Here is an 18363-nt window from a genome sequence, read left to right as displayed (position 1 = left end):
GATAGAAATTAACGAAACAATTGTTAGAAACAACAAGTTTTGAAATAGAAAGTAAATTGTGATGAAAATCCAGGACATGTAAGACATTTGATAAGTGTAGGTTATCATCTAGAACAACAGATCCTACATTTCTAACATATGTTTTTGTTCCATTTGGTAAACCTACAAGGTATTTGGAAGAAGGTTCTACGGCAGTGGAATATTTCAACATAGACTGATTAAAAGTCATGTGACTAGTTGCTCCAGTATCAATTATCTAGTTATTTTCATCAAAATAGGATAGCAAGGCCACAGAATTACCTGCAAGATTTACAGCTAAAGGTGATACATTCTCCTTTCGCAGCAACTGAAGAAATTGATTATATTGTTCAGTAGTTAGAATTGGTCCAATTGCTACATTGGTGTTTCCAGTATCAGATTTCCCAGCACCTAATGACTTAGAGCTCTGCACTTGATAAGCCAAAGCTTTTGATTTAGAAGTATTTCCCTTTGTGAATTGATAGTCAGGTAGATATCCATTCAGCTTATAGCAGGCTTCACGCTTATGTCCAGGGATGTGACAAAACTCACACTCGATATATGGTTTTTTTTCCTTATACTTTTGTCCCTGACTTTGCCCTTTACCATTTCCATTATTGTTTGCATAAAGTGCAGTAGACACTTTTGAATTCAAATTCATTCCAACTAGAATTTTTTTACTCTCATCCTGATTGATAATAGAATAAGCCTGTTTCACTGTCGGTAAGGGATTCATAAGCAAGATTTAACTTTGAACCATGGAGTAGGAATCATTCAGCCCCATCAAAAATTGTAACAATTTTTGTTGATTCAAATGCTCCAAGTAGGCCTTTGTCGAAGCACTATCAGGTGTAGGTAAGCTCACCGAAGAATCAAGCTCATCCCAAAGTGACTTGAGCTTATTATAGTAAGCGGCTACCGCGGTGGTTCCTTGGGTTAAATACACAATTTCCCGATGAAAAGCAAACACTCTAGTTCTGTTCACTTTGTGGTATTGTTCTTTCAAATCTTGCCAAACTTGTGCAGTGCTTGTTGAATAGACTATTCCATTAAAGCTTTCCTTTGACACCGAATTAAAAATCCAAGCAAGGACCAATGAATTACACCTCTCCCATTGTGGAATCAAGTGAGAGTGTACAGATGACTTAGTGGTGAGAGTGTACAGATGACTTAGTGCAGTGCCATTAACAAAACCTAGCTTGTTCTTACACACAGAGAGACTGTCATACTCTACTCTAGATACTGTAATTTGCAAAACCAATCAACTGTTCTGAAACCAATATAGATCTGTGTGTGTCTGATGGATGTACGTAAATCGGTGAGTTGGAGTCAATTGAGGGAATATTTACCTCTTCTGTCGAATTCGCCATAATATTTCTTAAATTTCAAAACTCAACTCAAATCAACTAAGACTAAGAAATCTGAAATTCAAGACAGAACAGAAGAAATTGACAAAACTCAAAGCTTCTTCGAATCGTCTAGATGCAAGAATGGCTTTAATTGACCTGGGTTTTGATTTGAGAAGCGAAGTTCAGTGCTCGGATACCATGTTGATAGAGCAAAAGAAACAAAGGAAAGCTGAAAATTGGGGCAAATATCAAACTAACATTTATTGAATAAACAATGTTTTCTTATATACAAGCTCAGTAACTCTAGTTACATTTGAGCGAGCTGAAGTAAACTGACTGTAACCAACTCTAACAACTAACCAATCTGTTTAACCAAAACAACTTACAACCTGTTTTGACTAAATTATCCATATTGCAATATGAACATTATATGCTCAAGCCAGACTTTCAATTGTAGGAATATCAAGTCCAACTCTGTGTTCATTTCAAATTTGAGAAGCACCAAAACATTATTATAAGGCAAAAGAACAAAGAAATGTAAGAAAAAGATAAACGTAGATGGTTTACTTAATAAGTGGGAAATACTTAGCAAGGAAAGCCTAAACCAACTTGACCCAAGTGGTAATTCCTTCAGGTGGTTGTGAAATCAATCAAGCTTTAACTTATTCCGAAAAGAGAATAGGAAAAGCCAAGCCTGATTGCATCATTGGATACTCCATTGTGTTTGAAAGTGTCAAAGCTCCAAGAAATTTGCAATATGCAAATTAGGATCATCGCTTAGCAAACCTCTAAATTGCACCGATTGTTGTATCATCTGAATAATGGCTGGCTTGATTTCAAGTGTTTATTTGAACCGGTGGTCTCCTAATACTATAAGCATCCATTCAAATGTAGGAATAGTAGGCTTTAAGTGCTCTTGGAACTTCTCCACCTACTGCTACCCCTTGGACTTTTCTTGCTCATTCTCTTGATTACCTCCTAATCCGCTTCTCTCAACCATTGCACTTGATTCTTGTGTGCATGCTTGTCTCTTCTCAAACATCGAACTATTCTCTCAATTTTAGAGTCAAAGGAACAAGGTCTGCACTCGTTGAATGTCGACACTCCAGGACCTAAAGACAAGAAAATTAGAACTTAAAAAAAAAATAAAAAAAAAAAAACCAATAACAACTAAATAGCTCATATTATATTGATAAAAAAACTAGTAATTTCCCGACAATGACGCCAAACTTGACAGATTTTCGAAGTGTATGAAATCACGCAAGTAATAAAGAATGAGTAACGAATTTCGAATCCCAAGAGAATTACTATTACCAAGTACAAAACTAAGCTACCTTATTACTATTTGATTAATCAGAATTTTGAAGAATGATACTAAAATTAAAACAAATAAAACTAAACAGCAACATAATTTTAAATAAAACTTTGATTGTGAAGCAATAAAACTAAACGTAGGACACAAATTTCACACAATTAATCTTATGCATTGACAATTATTGCTAACCTCATTAAGTTTTTTTTATAGGTCAAACTTCTAATTTTCTAATAACTTTCTCTCGAATAATTATCAATTAACCCTTTAGTACAACCATGTAACTTTCTAATAACTTTCTCTTGAATAATTACAGATTAACCCTTTAGTACCAACCCAAGGTATCTCTAAATTGGAGTTATGTTTTAAGAGATTATTACAATCTATGGAATTTACTAAAGCTAAGATCGTGGTAACCTATCTCTAGCACCAATCAATGGTTTTTACCTTGGACTAACTAAGTTTTATCTCTCGATCTCAACCTAATCTGTTAGATCATCCAACTCTCGGATCCATAAGAATTGAAAGTTACGCACAATATAAAACTTAAAAATAATGCTTAAAAATATTAACAATAGAAATCCACATATTCATAAATTAGGCTAATCTTGGCCCTAGAAACTTTTTTAGTCCATACTTGCAATTAAAAGAACAACCATTATAATATAAACATGAGTTCAAGAAAAGATAAGAAAAACTTCTCTAATCAGAGAACCAAAACCCCAAGAATTGTTGTTTCGATCTCCAAATAGTGGCTAGTCTCCCTCCTTTTTCCCCCTTACAAATATCTAAGACCTCTATTTATAGTACTGGGTTCTATTCAAAATAAAACAAGAAATTTTGGTAAAGGCTTAATACAATCCAAGTAGGACCAGGAATCCAACCTTTGCCACGGCAAAGATTTTCTATGCTGTGGCGACCGCTCAATAATATTCTCGTTCGCCGACCCAAAACACGACGGTTGTGGTGACAAAAATCTTTGTTGTAGCGAATAGAGATTTCCACAAACGAGCACAATCTTTTCAAAATATTGAAGTCATTACAAACAAATTGTAGCCCTCTGAATCAACTCCAATGCAACAAGAATCATCCAAATATGAGATCTAGATATTGTCAAAGTATTGACCATGTTCCTTGCTTAAGCTTACTCGAAAAGTATTAACTTTCTTGTTTCAACTCCGATTCTTATATCATTCATCGTCGTCTACACGATCTTCATCACCATTGTTTTTCTTCATCCGATATTCTTTTAACCATTTATGTCTAAAAAATACTCAAAACACACGTGTGATCCCATAAAAGATATTTATGGTATTAACTTTCGTTAACTCCGATTCTTATGTCATTCATTCGCCGTCATCACGATATTCATCGCCATTTTTTTTCTTCATCCAATATTCTTTAATCATTTGATCTGAAAATACTCAAACACACGTGTGATCTCATAAAAGATATTTATGAAATAATAAGTCAAATCTCACAATTTAAATCAATCTAAGAGTTGACGTTTTGACTAAGAACAAAAATGGCACAGCGTCTGCTTCTGGCCAAACATAGGGAAGGGTTATGAGGAGGATGTGCCATTGTTTAAGGATATATATGTATTTTTTTAATTCTTAACAAGGGAGGGAGCTTTTGGAGCCGTCGAAGCGCAGCCACAATAGGTAGCCGCTAGCCTGCTTGAATGTGGTTCACTAGAGTATGTATAATCATGAACACATTCTTTTGTCTTCGCTATTGGATTTGAGCTGAGATAAATTCAATGCAACAGTTATGGAGAATTGGCTTGGAAAAAAACAGGGAAAGGAATGATGAGTATGAAAACCGAAAAGATACTTAAAAGACTTGGAAAAATTTACCTTGCGTTTGGCCACTATTCTCCTACTATCCTATCTTAAAAACCCACAAAATGCATTTGTTAATATTCTTCAAAATTCAATCCTATTTTATTCAACTCAAAACATTAATAATTACCTTTCTCATAAAAATTTTAAAATTAATAGAAAACACCCCACCACCCAAGCCACTATCACCCACCAGCAGTCGCCACTGCAGCCAGCCACCGTCGGTTGATGGGCCATAACGATATACGATCGGCTGGATCTGACCGATTGTGCGCCAATCTGTCCATTTTCGGCTAGATCACATGGATTTGGTTGAAAATAGTAGATCTACGGCAAAGATCGGTGTCGCTTCGCGCTGCGTGATGACGGCCATATCGGCTGTTGACGACATCCATATCTTGGTCGTCGTTTGGCCGTCAACGCAGACCAAATATGGTCATCAATGACAACCAGATCTGGCTATCAACGGCCATATCTGTGGTCATTCTTGACTAAATCCACAGTGGATCTGACCAAAAAATACCAGATCGGCACACGATCGACCAGATCTAGCTGGTCATGCGCCATCTCTTCAGTTTTTGGCCACCATCCGGGGTGGTGGTCACCGACTATCGACAATAGTTGGGTGAGTGGGGATTTTTTTATCAATTTATAACTTTTATTGTGAGGGTAAAATATTTTTCAAAAATGTATCAAAAACATCAATCCTATCCTATTTTCCAAAAATCCTATTCATAATAGAATACTATTCTAAAAAACTAAACAAACAGAGCCTGATTTGGAAGTATCATTTTGTGAAGTGAGATTACCTCATTACCCTTGGATGTGATTGTTGGACTGATCCTCTTTATCAATATATATGATATTACTTAAACAAAATAAAATAAATAAAACGGATACGTGTTCACACGATTTCAGTTTGCGTATAGTTTCAAATGATGCCGTGGGGAGTCCAATAAATGCGCAAACAGAATAGAGGTAAAAGAGAATCAAGTTAACATTTTTGTCAGGAAATTAGTCGCCGTCTAAACTAAATCAAGACGAACCTTGAAAGGTTTCTTTTTGCTTGATTTGGGAGACCTTGGTCACTTGAAGAGCATGCAAAGCTCAAGGCTTATATTGAAGAATATGGTATGAATTAACTTGTTGGGATCTTTTGGTATATTTGACCTCTTGGTATCGTAATTTAAGAGTAATGATATGTTTACATTGAGCCATACAACTAAACAAAAACAAAAGACAGAGTTGTCATTTTACATTAATTTTGTACAATTTTGTTTAGTATATGACTATTGTAACAAAACATTATTCGTAATAATCCACAGGGCTCAAGAGTGTGTAAAGAGTTGCAGACTGAGATGGTTGAATTACTGAGGCCTAACATCAAGCATGGTGGATTCTCTGAGAAGAGATAGTATCATTTGCAACCTTTAGATCAGTATTGGCGGCAGGTTGAACACGAAACATTTTAAGAATACATTTTATGGACAGTCTCAATATGCATAGTATAAGATTCTTGATTTTCGTAAGACACCAGATAAATAATGTAAGAATTCGACCAATGGAAGACAAAAATATTAGACAATATCAGTGCAGCCAGTTTAGGAGTGGATCTTGCACCTGAAAATTCTGTTATTAACAATAAAAAATTGTACTATGCAGTTTCTCATTCTTAATTGACTAATCTAAACGTGTAGTTTTGATTCAAACAAGGTAAACTTTCTCTGAGGATACTCGTCGCTCAAGGATTTCTTTATGGTCAGTCCACCACATCACTAATAAATAGCTTAAACTTGCTAGCATCGAGAATCAACTTCCTTACAGAGGAGAATGTACCCATCAATCCTGCACCTGTGAAAAAACCAGATAGTAATATTGATCCAGTAGATGAGGGATGATTTGGGAGGTTTAAAGCTCATGTTGTAAAGAAGCATTGGCAGGATGAAGTCTAGGGGAATCCAATTACTCCTACACTCTATTAATGTCCAAAAAATGGAAGCATTGCTGCCATAAATCCACAGAATATCATGTACAACGTCCGAAGAATGATCCTAGGGATAAGGTTTCTTTTTGAAAAATCCCTGTTTTACATCAGCTGATTTCTTCTCCATGATCTCAAAAGCTACTTGAGAATAAACCTGCTCACATTGTAGAAAGATTACCTCAGTTAACCAGAAAATGGAATTCAGCCTCTCTAAAGTTTGATTGCACAGTATATCTGTGAGCTTACCAAGCCAATGGCAAATAATTGAAGAAGAACAAACACAACTGCGACACCAACAACAAATGTTGGAGCGTAGGAGGTCCATTATCAGGCAGCAGGCTCTTGAGAATGTTTGAATCAGCTTGTTTTCAAACGCCCAATACCCAGAAGCTGCTGCCGAATAGAAAGTAACAAAAATGACACATAGCACATTAGAAGACCTTTTACCATCTTCCCAGTAGTGGGTGGAGCCAGAGTTGCCTGTATTGATAGAATATGCCGAAGTTAAAATCAAGAAGCTTACAGCAATTAGCAAACATTGCTTGCTGGCTCTTCTGTGCAGTAAATCAATTGTCATAGTCTGGTGTACCCTATCATCATTGCTAGGCATTAAAAAGAAAACCAAAATAGTATTCCGTGAAGTTACCTGTACTTCTGGTAGTATGCCATTTCCAAAAATGGCAGCTATTATGGAGATGGAAGTGAAGGCACTAAAAAGCCTAGATGACTTTGAAGATTCCAGGCAATGTCTTTGACGGAGCATTTTTGGAGAGACCTGTTGGACGAGTAAAATTTAGAAACATATTTAGAGCATCAGCCAAATAAACCACCCAATTGGGATTTTATATATTCATTCTTGTTCCATCACCACAACACGAATTTTGGACGCATTTCACCTAATTAAAGTCCACTGCTCATTTTCTTTTTCATTGTTTTATACGAAATTTCATTGCCAATTATCTGTAATAGTGAGTCTAGTAAAAATGTTGCATTTATTAACAGAACTTCTTCATAGCATGAAAAGATACATACATAAAATAAGAAGTGAAATATTGGTCAATCATTTCTATACCTGCTTATACAAGCCAACTCGGGAAGGTGTAGCCCAAGCTTAGAAGAAGAGAAGCAAGGTTGATGCGTCGAGTGAGTGGAAGTGGGAAGCTGAGAGAGTATCAACAAGTGTCACCATTCATGACGATTACTAAGTCCCATTGTAGGGAGTCTCGGTACATTATCTAGTCACAGCCCAAAAGGAAAAATTAACAAGAACAAAGATGGATAGCACCAAAAGATAAAACATTGTATTTTGATATTCTAATATTGTACACAATATTGTTAGCGAACTCTTGCGTGACCAATGTGCATTCTTAAATGCAGTTTCATAGTTGACCAATGAATTCCTTGATCTGCATTGGTTCAGAGTGCAATCCGTGTGAAGACGTACAAAGAGTGATTACTATATTTTCCCCATAACCATTATTGTATCTACTCTTTTATCTAACATTCAAGTTCCATGGTGATGATATATAATTTAATGGACATGAATTAGATGGGGTAGCATTTCCTTCTTCATGGATTGGACTGGACACATGATTTCTGGTTTGGAAGGGATAATGCACTGCAATCGTTGAGAACAGGGATAGATGTCGAGGAAAAACAATCTAGAATACAAATTTTTAAGGATATATTTCATCAACGGTCTCAATATGCATTTTGTCTAAAAGAGAATGAGAAACCAGATATATAGTACAAGAATATGAGAGTTTACCGTGGAACAGCGCTGAATATTCTTGTTATTAACAGTGCAAAGATGTTACTACAAAATGCAGATACCTGCGCCTGATCTTCTAGCAATTTCTCATTCTAAATTTCACTAAGCAAAATTGTAGTTGAATGTTCTTATAATATTCACACCGAAAGTAAACTTTCTCTGAGCACAAGGGCTCTACTCAATTTACTCAGAGATTTTCATTTTTTTTCAGTCCACCACATCACTACTGATCAAAGAGCTTAAACTTGTCAGCATCGACAATCAACGTCCTTGCGGAGGACAATGTACGCATCAATCCTGCACCTGCGAAAACAACCATCATAGTAATATTGTCCAGTAGATGAGGGACGATTTGGGAGGTTTTTAGCTCATATTGTAAAGAAGCATTGGCAGGATGAAGTCTAGGGGCATAAATCCAATAGCTCCTTCACTCCATTTTCGTCTCCAAAGAATGGAAGCATTGCTGACAGAAATCCACAAAACATCATGTACTGCGTCCAAAGAATCAACCTAGGGATAAGCATTATGTTGATGCTGATTTTGACACCAACTACTCGCACTTGTAAAATGTTAAAATGATTTAGAGATCACACGTGATATGGGAATATTTAGTAGAATAAGGGGTGAGAGGCAATGTTTAAAGTGGTTCAAATGCTCGCAAGCGAATCCTACGTCCACTGCTATTGTATTATAAGAAAGTGATTAGATCGTGTTCAGCGAGCTGAGTTACAGTTTAGAGAGTGAGAGCTATTCAGCATAAAAATTAGCTAATCCCCCCAAATGAGAGAGAAGTCCTATTTATAGTCGGGAAGTCCAAGGTAATGATTATGAAAGCTACAAGTGGGTAGGTGTCGTACAAATCCTTTCTTTGTGTCCCATTGATCACCTGCCCGAGGGATTCCTCGATTTAAAGTAGGGCTGGACACGTGGGCGATCTCTAGCCGTTGATGGCCTAGCACTCACCTGCTACACTGACAGGAGTCATGCCACTTACGCTAGGCACGACGTGGTCGTACCTAGATGGTACAGAACCCTTATGAACTCTGACCATCCTTTACGGACGAGGCTCCATGTCAGCACTATTTTTCCGGCATAACAAAAGTCCCCCAGTTTTTAAGGTTTAAGGATTGAACCTTGGAACTTCATACTATGCCATGATTTGACATATCCAAATGGCACCTGGTCGAGCCGAGCTAGCTATAAGGAGGTCACGGAATATTTCTCTTCAAGCGACCGAGATGGTCTTCTTCCGTGAAGTCAACAACTTGGATTAGATCCTACTCATGTTGTATCGGTGCACCTCTTATCTTTAGCCAAGGTCCACGACCTGATTACACAGCATATTTCTACTGGAGGCAAAGAATCATATCGCTTAGAACAAACATGCGATGAGGAGTGTTCTATTCTAGTGACCTCCTTGGATGTATCCGTTGGTTTTGACAGCTAACCCATTAATGAGTGCCCTTTATGACAAATGAGTCTGTGCGCAATAAGTGCCTGCCATGCGCATTAAATACAAGCCATGCTGAAACATCATTCCTTACCAAGGCATAAATGTGGATGAGATTGCACTTAATGTGGAGGAGAGAATCGAGCCGTCGCTTGAGTATTTCAACAAAGAGACGCGACGATTGAATTTCTCAAAGCATGGCGTTTACTTTTTCTCGCTGATTGACGACATGTAGTGCGACCTATATCGGTAGATGTCTACGCTAAGTGCATATGGTCTACTGCCTTTTGTACTTCATCTCGGGTAACCACTGTAAAAATCTCTTGCGTAGGAACCACTGTAAAAATCTCTTGCGTAGGACCCACTAGTCGTCCTACGCTTGTGAGCTCGTCCCCTCATTTGTTGTGGTCGTGTGGGTCTATCTCTTCTATGGTCTAAAAAAAGGGGACACGTAGAGTTTAAGCAGTCTCTGTACAAGATTTTTGTACGACGATGAGGAAGAGCAAAACCTAAAACCCTTGGAGACCACCTCCAATGGTTTGTACCCTAAAAATCTATTCCTTATAGAAACCTACTATTATCGCCTGATTAATACATTCGAAGAAGAAAACAAAGCAATGGAAGGATCTTCCTTACCTTTTTTGTCGATGGAGGTTGAGCTTCTCACTGTCATCGGAAAATGCGCACTAACTTGAAGGATTGAAAATTTGGTCTCACGAGAGCTTTGTGCTTTTTCTAAGAGTATGAGTGTTGTGGCATTGCTTAAGGCAAGTCTGGGATTTTATAGTGGAGGAAACAACGATTAATCTTCTTGAAGTCAAGCGAGTTTGGGCATAATGCGTCTCTCACCGTTGATCGCTTACAGCTCAAAATCCTCCAGAGGGAATGGCTGCGATCTCTGAAGTTATATTCAAATGCGGAGCACTAATTCCCTTCCATCCCTTTATTAGGTCGATCCTCGATCACTTCAGGTAACACCTTTACAGCTGACACCTAAGCGTAGATAGCGGTGACTATGTATATCGCGTGTGCCGAGTACGGCCTCGGCCAACTGACTGCGCTGGAGCTCGCTTGCTCATACTATTCAAAAAGAGCAAGGACAAAGATTCTTACTACCTCCGAAGTGATCCACGATCGAGGAAGGCATTTTTAATTATCCCAGCAATGTCGAGGCATATGAGCCAAGTTTTTCTTTTTCCATTATAATGGCATCTACCATTTTAAGGAGCCGAGTAGGTCTTCCCTTTTTGATACTTAGCGAATTTTTTCTTTTCTTTTTGGATTTACTTTCTAACGATCTTTCTTGTCTCTTCACAAGAAATAAATCGACCAGGTTGACAGATCTTTCTGACTTCAACCGATAGTTGCTTTTGGTAACCTGCCAGATCATGTCGCCACGGAAACTGCTTGTGACAATTGCCAATTTGAGGAAGTACGGCTTCTTCAATCTAAAGCAACTTTGGAAACCTTACTTCGTAATATCCGCATCTTTCCAAACTTTTGGCTTTTGCATGTAGCGAACTCTTTTTGCATGTACCGAACTCTTTTTGCATGTACCGAACTCTTTTACTAACAATACCTACATGTAGCGACTATGCTACCCAAAGTCCCAAGGTCGTTAAGAGAGAAGGGGTTCGTTTTCCCCCGAGTCGGTGCCACAGAACCAACCGAGGCAGCCCTAGCGACACCTTGTCAAAGGAGTGCAGGTGGGGGCGCAGCCACCCACCGAACAACTGGCAGAACTTTCTCAGCCCACCCGCATGCCCAAAGCAGAAGACCATGGGCCAAAAATCCAGAAGAGAAAAGTGCTGCAGCTCGAGGAATCAGAGTCCGAGACGAAGGGCTTAGGGGTGCAGCCTGGGAGGTTGCAGCCTTATCAGGCTTTTCACTTGGAGGGAGCTCGAGGTGCGCAACCGGGGTTACAGTGGTTTGTCTGCACAGGGGACAAAGGGAGGCCACGACTTCCGGGAGGAGAGAAGGCAAAAGGCTGGTGGCGAGGTGTCCTCTGTTTTAGGAGTTGACACACCAATGTTGGACTCTATGGGTCAACTTCTAAAGCACCTACAGTTGGTAGTGTTCACCCTTTTGGAGTGCCAACTTGCCAAAGTCTTTGAAGAGTTGTGGCCTTCAACCTTGCAGACCTAATGATTAGGGTGGTTCAAATGCAAAGCCAGGTAAGACGGTTTATCCTGGTCGAGGACTTTTAATACTTTACTCTTTTCAAGGAGAGTCTAACGGTTGCTTGTTTTATTATGCAGTTTTTGCTTGCCATGCACTGGCTCACAAAAGGTCCAACTGGAAGTAACGGGGGACTCTTCAAGTTGGAAGAGAGAACACGTAGCTAAGGCATGACTTAGCGACTGCGAAAGAAGAGTTGACCCTACACGTCGTTCAGACGAACCAGTATATGTCGGAGAGGAACTCTGCTCTTAACACGGTTGACTTCCAGAAGACCAAGTTAGAGAAGAAAGGAAAGGAGCTTAAACAGCTCCAAATGATAGGGTCAAGCTTACCAAGAGGTTGGCGAGAAAGAGTTGGGCTGCGAGCAAGCTCCGAGCGGGTCTTGCTGGCAAAGGAAGAGAAAGCTCGGTTGTGGGAAACTTCCGAGAAGTAGAGAAGGCATCGAGGTGGACCTCAAATTATCCGGGGTGGGTGACAGGCTATTCGCAAGTGTACGAAATCATGCAAGTAATAAAGCTCGAGTAAACGAGTGTCGAATCCCAAGAGAACTACTTACCAAGTACCAAACTAGTAATCTATTGCTATTTGATGAAACAGAATTTTAAGATTGAATTTAATGAAAAAGAATATAAACTAAAAAACTAATAAAAGCAGAATTTTATAAATACTTTGGTAGAGAAATCAATATGACTAAACCTAGGGCACAGTTTCACACCAATTTAATCCTATGCATTGACAATTATTGCTAACATAATTAAGCTTATTTTAAAGGCCAATCCCTAATATTCCACTAACTCTCTCTCGAGCAATTAGCAAATTAACCTTTAAGCAACAACCCAAGATATCTCTAAGTTGGATTTAGGTGCTAAAAGATCGAAAGTTCTATGGAATCTACCGAGCCTCACAGATCGCGATAACCTATCTCTAGCGTTCGCTCAATCTATGGTTTTATATACCTAAGACAAATCAGGTTTCATCTCTCGATTTCAACCAACCCATGATATCATTAACTCTCGGGCCCTTGAGACTTGAAAGCATTACACACGATAATAAAACTTAGAAATCATGCTCAATATAAATCAATATAATACTGTCAACACATGTTCATAAATTGGGCTACATCTGTAGCCCTAGAAAAGAGAATTAGTTCATAATGAAAGTAACAAATCCATCATTCTCTTCAATGATATCAGTTCAAGAGAGATAAAGAAAAAATCTTCTCTAATCAGTGAACGAGAGCTCCCTGGATCCCATCTCCAAAGTAGTAGCTGTCCTTTCTCCTCCTCCCAATAAGGTCCTTTTTAATTTCTTAAAACTCTCTTTTATATCTCTAGGGTTCTGGTCGTGCTTAGGAAAAAGATTAGAAAACTTCCCCATTCAGATTCAGATTAGGGTAATGAATTAAACAAACCCGTGACCCAGCACCGCTGCGGTAATAATGGTCACCATGGCGATCGTTCTTTCTGTCCAAAGCGTCCGTAATCTTCAGAATTAGATGAAGTCATCAAAATTAACATTGTAGCTCTCTGAATAAGCTTTCCAACGCCACAGATACGTCAAATTCTGATTTCCGCAGCTCAAGTTATGACAGAAACATCAAGGCATACTCATGATGAAGAATTTCCAGATTTTCCGTAACATCTTCGACGTGCCACAACTTTCTGTTTCAACCCCGATTCCTTCACCGTTGTTCCTACTCGTCACGAATTCCATCGACATCATTCTTTTTCTTTCAAATATCGGTTTGAACCTGAAAATACTCAAAATACACCCGTGATCCCGTAAAAGGTATTTATGAAATAATAAATTCAAATTCCAACAATCAAACACCTTTTTCCACAAATAATCTAATAAATCACTAATAAAATGTATACTTTCAAGCTCTTATCACAACTCCCAACACAGTTTTTGCTAGTCCCTAGCAAACTAAGCGATAAAATAAGTCTCTAAGCTTGAAAATAAAATAACCAATTAAAACCTATATCTTAACTATCCTAAACCACTTTCGTAGATTGACACGATTGTATTTAGCGTATGACCCTAGTTGGACGAGTTGTAGTCTCGTGAGGGTTTCTAGCGATGATACCCACAAACATCCATACTAAACTTAACCTAAACTCCAAAAATACAAACAAGAACAAAAACTAACAAAAATTCTTGGATCAATTCATAAAGGTGTCTCAAAAATAGCATACACATAAAACAAATAGAATAATAAAAAATCACCTAAACTCACAGACAATGCAAACATCAATTCCATTTTTGTTATCAACCCTAGAACATCCATACAACCACAAACCATTAGTCTACAAACCCTGATGGTTTTATGCACAACATTCATGAACAAAATTTTGATCTCAGTATTCGAGTCATGACTTATAGGTGAATCATGGAATCAAACTCCATAAGCTCACTTTTCAAACCACTCTCCACTAATGTAGAAATTCACACTACCTTGGATCAATTGGTCTTTGTAAAAGTTGTAACTTTAGGTCAGGGTATGGGTTCACGAAAGAACGAAAAGGGAATTCAACAAAAATCAAATTGAGAGACTTAATCTTCATTCATTCTTATTACCGTCATACAAAAACACTTCCCTTTTTCACTCAGTAGCTTCGCAACCTTTATCAAGCTCTTTCTTTTTGACAGTAATATAAACCCATTTGCATAATTTCAAATCTTCACAATGCTTTTCAATGCCCACTTTTCTTTTCTTTCTCCTTTTATTTTTTTTTCAGTTTTTTTTTTCATTTTTTTTTTTATACAAAGAAAGTAGAAAATACACACACGGCCCCACTGATTTTACAAGCACTCCACAACCCCCAACCAATTTCTTCGCATAAACCTAGGTTGTGGCAAAACTACACTTCCTCACCAACATTCGTAATAAGCTTGAATTACAATTAAGTCTCTTAAAGATAAAACGGGTAGGATTGTGTTTTAGGCTCATCATTAGGGTAGGGTAAAAATTAAGTTCAAAGAAAGAAAAACAAGGCTAAATTGTGTCTAAAAAGGCTCAAAGGGTTAACTAGTGATAATGATAAAAAGGGTCAGCTTGAAAGGCTCAATCGGTCCAAAAACAACCTAAATCATTTCCTAAGCGATGTGAACTCTAGGATTTCACCTCAAGTGGTTGTCAAATAAGTTCTAGAGTTTGTTGAGATCGTAAAAATGTCCATGAAATATTCACACATAAAATGTCTCTAAGTAAGTAAACTTAACCACTTTCAATCCACAAACCGCTAGGGTCTCAAACTAAATGTCATTAATATTCACAATCATCCGTAATTAAAGGCAAAAATTAATGTCCTCTACTTGTTACATGTTGATGCGTGTCTCCTACAACATGCAATATGTAGCAAGTATACTAATCGCACAAGTAATATAATGATGAGTGAGTATCGTTCCCACGAGGATTGTTAGCTAAGCACTAAGTATTCTACTGTTCTCAAGTTGGAGCAATCGATTTCTCATCCAGTACCCAGGAACCAAACCTTTGCCACGGCAAGATTTTCTATGCTGTGGCGACCGCTCAATATATTTCTCGTTCGCCGACCCAAAACACGACGGTTGGGGTGACAAAAATCTTGTTGTAGCGATAGAGATTTCCACACAGGCACAATCTTTTCAAATCTGATGAAGTCATTACACAAATGTAGCCTCTGAATCACTCTCCAATGCAACAAGAATCATCCAAATATGAGATCTAGTATTGTCAAAGATTGACACTGTTCCTTGCTTAAGCTACTCGAAAGATAACTTTTTCAAACTCTCGTATTCATACTCGATCCATCTCTCACGTCACGTCTTCATCACCATTGTTTTTCTTCATCCGAATATTCTTTAACCTTTATGATCTAAAAAATACTCAAACACACGGTGTGATCCCATAAAATATTTATGGTATTACTTTCTCGTTTCAACTCCGATTCTGCATTCATTCGCCGTCATCACGATATTCATCGCCATTTTTTCTTCATCCAAATTCTTTTTAATCATTTATGACTGAAAATACTCAAAACACACGTGTGATCTCATAAAAGATATTTATGAAATAATAAGTCAATCTCACAATTTAAATCAATCTTCAGAGTTGACGTTTGACTCAAGAACAAAAATGGCACAGCGTCTGCTTCTCGGCCAAACATAGGAAGGGTTATGAGGAGGATGTGCCATTGTTTAAGGATATATATGTATTTTTTTAATTCTTAACAAGGGAGGGAGCTTGTACCGTCGAAGCGCAGCCACAATAGGTAGCCGCTAGCCTGCTTTGAATGTGGTTCACTAGAGTATGTATAATCATGAACACATCTTTTGTCTTCGCTATTGGATTGAGCTAAGATAAATTCAATGCACAGTTATGGAGAATTGGCTTTGGAAAACAGGGAAAGGAATGATGAGTATGAAACCGAAAAGATACTTAAAAGACTTGAGAAAAATTTACCTGCGTTTGGCACACTATTCTCCTACTATCCTATCTTAAAAACCCACAAATGCATTTGTTTTAATATTCTTCAAATTCAATCCTATTTTTTTCAACCAAACATTAATAATTACCTTTCTCATAAAAATTTTAAAAATTAAAGAACACCCCCACCCCCCAAGCCACTATCACCCACCAGCACGCCACTGCAGCCAGCCACCGTCGGTTGGGGCCATAACGATATACGTCGGCTGGATCTGACCGATTGTGCGCCAATCTGTCCATTTTCGGCTAGACCACCATGGTTTTGGTTGAAAATAGTCAGATCTACGGCAAAGACTGGCTGTTAACGGCCAGATCTGGCGTGTGATGACGGCCATATCCGGCTGTTGACGACATCCATATCTTGGTCGTCGTTTCGTCACGACGACCAATATGGTCATCAATGACACCAGATCTGCGATCAACGGCCATCTTGTGTCATTCTTGACTAAATCCACAGTGGATCTGACCAAAAAATCCAGATCGCCACACGATCGACCAGATCTAGCTGGTCATGCGCCATCTCTTCAGTTTTTGGCCACCATCCGTGTGGTGGTCACCGCCTATCGACAATAGTTGGGTGAGTGGGGATTTTTTATCAATTTATAAACTTTTATTGTGAGGGTAAAATATTTTTCAAAAATGATCAAAACATCAATCCTATCCTATTTCCAAAAATCCTATTCATAATAGAATACTATTCTAAAACAAACACAGAGCCTGATTTGGAAGTACTTTTTGTGAAGTGAGATTACCTCATTACCCTTTGGATGTGATTGTGGACTGTTCCTCTTAATCAATATGTATACTTAAACAAAATAAAAATAAATAAACGGATACGTGTCACAGATTTCAGTTGCGTATGTTTCAATGATGCCGTGGGGAGTCCAATAAATGCCAACAGAATAGAGGTAAAAGGAATCAAGTTAACATTTTTGTCAGAATATAGTCGCCGTCTATCTAATCAAAACGAACCTTGAAAGGTTTCTTTTTGCTTGATTTGGGAACCTTGGTCACTTGAAGAGCATCAAGCTCAAGGCTTATATTGAAGAATATGGTAGTGATTAACTTGTTGGGATCTTTTGGTAATTTGACCTCTTGGTTACGTAATTAAGAGTAATGAATAGTTTACATTGAGCCATACAACTAAACAAAAACAAAAGACAGAGTTGTCATTTTACATTATTTGTACAATTTGTTTAGTATATGTATGTTGTAAACAAACAATTCGTAATTAATCCCCAGGGCTCAAGAGATGTGTAAAGATTTTGCAGACTGAGATGGTTGAATTCCTGAGGCCTAACATCAAGCATGGTGGATTCTCTGAAGAAGAAAGATATCATTTGCAACTTAGATCATGTGTGCGGCAGGTTGAAACGAAACATTTAAGAATACATTTTATGGACAGTCTCAATAGGCATAGTATAAGATTCTTGATTTTCGTAAGACACCAGAAAATAATGTAAGAATTCGACCAATTGGAAGACAAAAATATTAGACAATCAGTGCAGCCAGTTTAGAGTGGATCTTGCACCTGAAAATTCTTGTTATTAACAATAAAAATTGTCTATGCTTTTCTCTTCTAATCCTTACTCTAACGTGTAGTTTTATTCACAACAGGTAAACTTCCTGAGGAACTCGTTAACAAGTTTCATACAACAGCATAAACTAATACTCATCATAGTCACCACATCACGAAAAACTTATGCATCCGAACTACACTTCCTTACGAGAGAATTACCCAATGTCTGTGACACTGATGGTATATTGTCACAGTATGGGTATGGTTAAAGCTCATGGTTAAAGCATTGGCAGGGAAGTCTAGCGATAATCCAATTACTCCAACACTCTATGTCTCAAAAAATGGAAGCATTGCTGCCATAAATCCACAGAATATCATGTACAACGTCCGAGAATGATCCTAGGGATAAGGTTTCTTTTGAAAACACCCTGTTTTACATCAGCTGATTTCTTCTCCAGATCTCAAAG

At 38.0% G+C, this 18363-nt stretch overlaps 1 pseudogene; it reads right to left on the bottom strand.

The window, feature by feature from the left end:
• Window positions 1-6282: 6282 nt before the first annotated feature.
• LOC116105431 lies at window positions 6283-9329 on the bottom strand (annotated as a pseudogene).
• Between the last annotated feature and the right edge of the window lie 9034 nt (window positions 9330-18363).

This window comes from Pistacia vera, unplaced genomic scaffold, assembly GCF_008641045.1.
Source record: "Pistacia vera cultivar Batoury unplaced genomic scaffold, PisVer_v2 Contig1164, whole genome shotgun sequence".
NCBI classification, from domain to species: domain Eukaryota; kingdom Viridiplantae; phylum Streptophyta; class Magnoliopsida; order Sapindales; family Anacardiaceae; genus Pistacia; species Pistacia vera.
The sequence above is the reverse complement of the archived record's forward strand: the minus strand, read 5'-3'. Positions and strand labels throughout refer to the sequence as shown.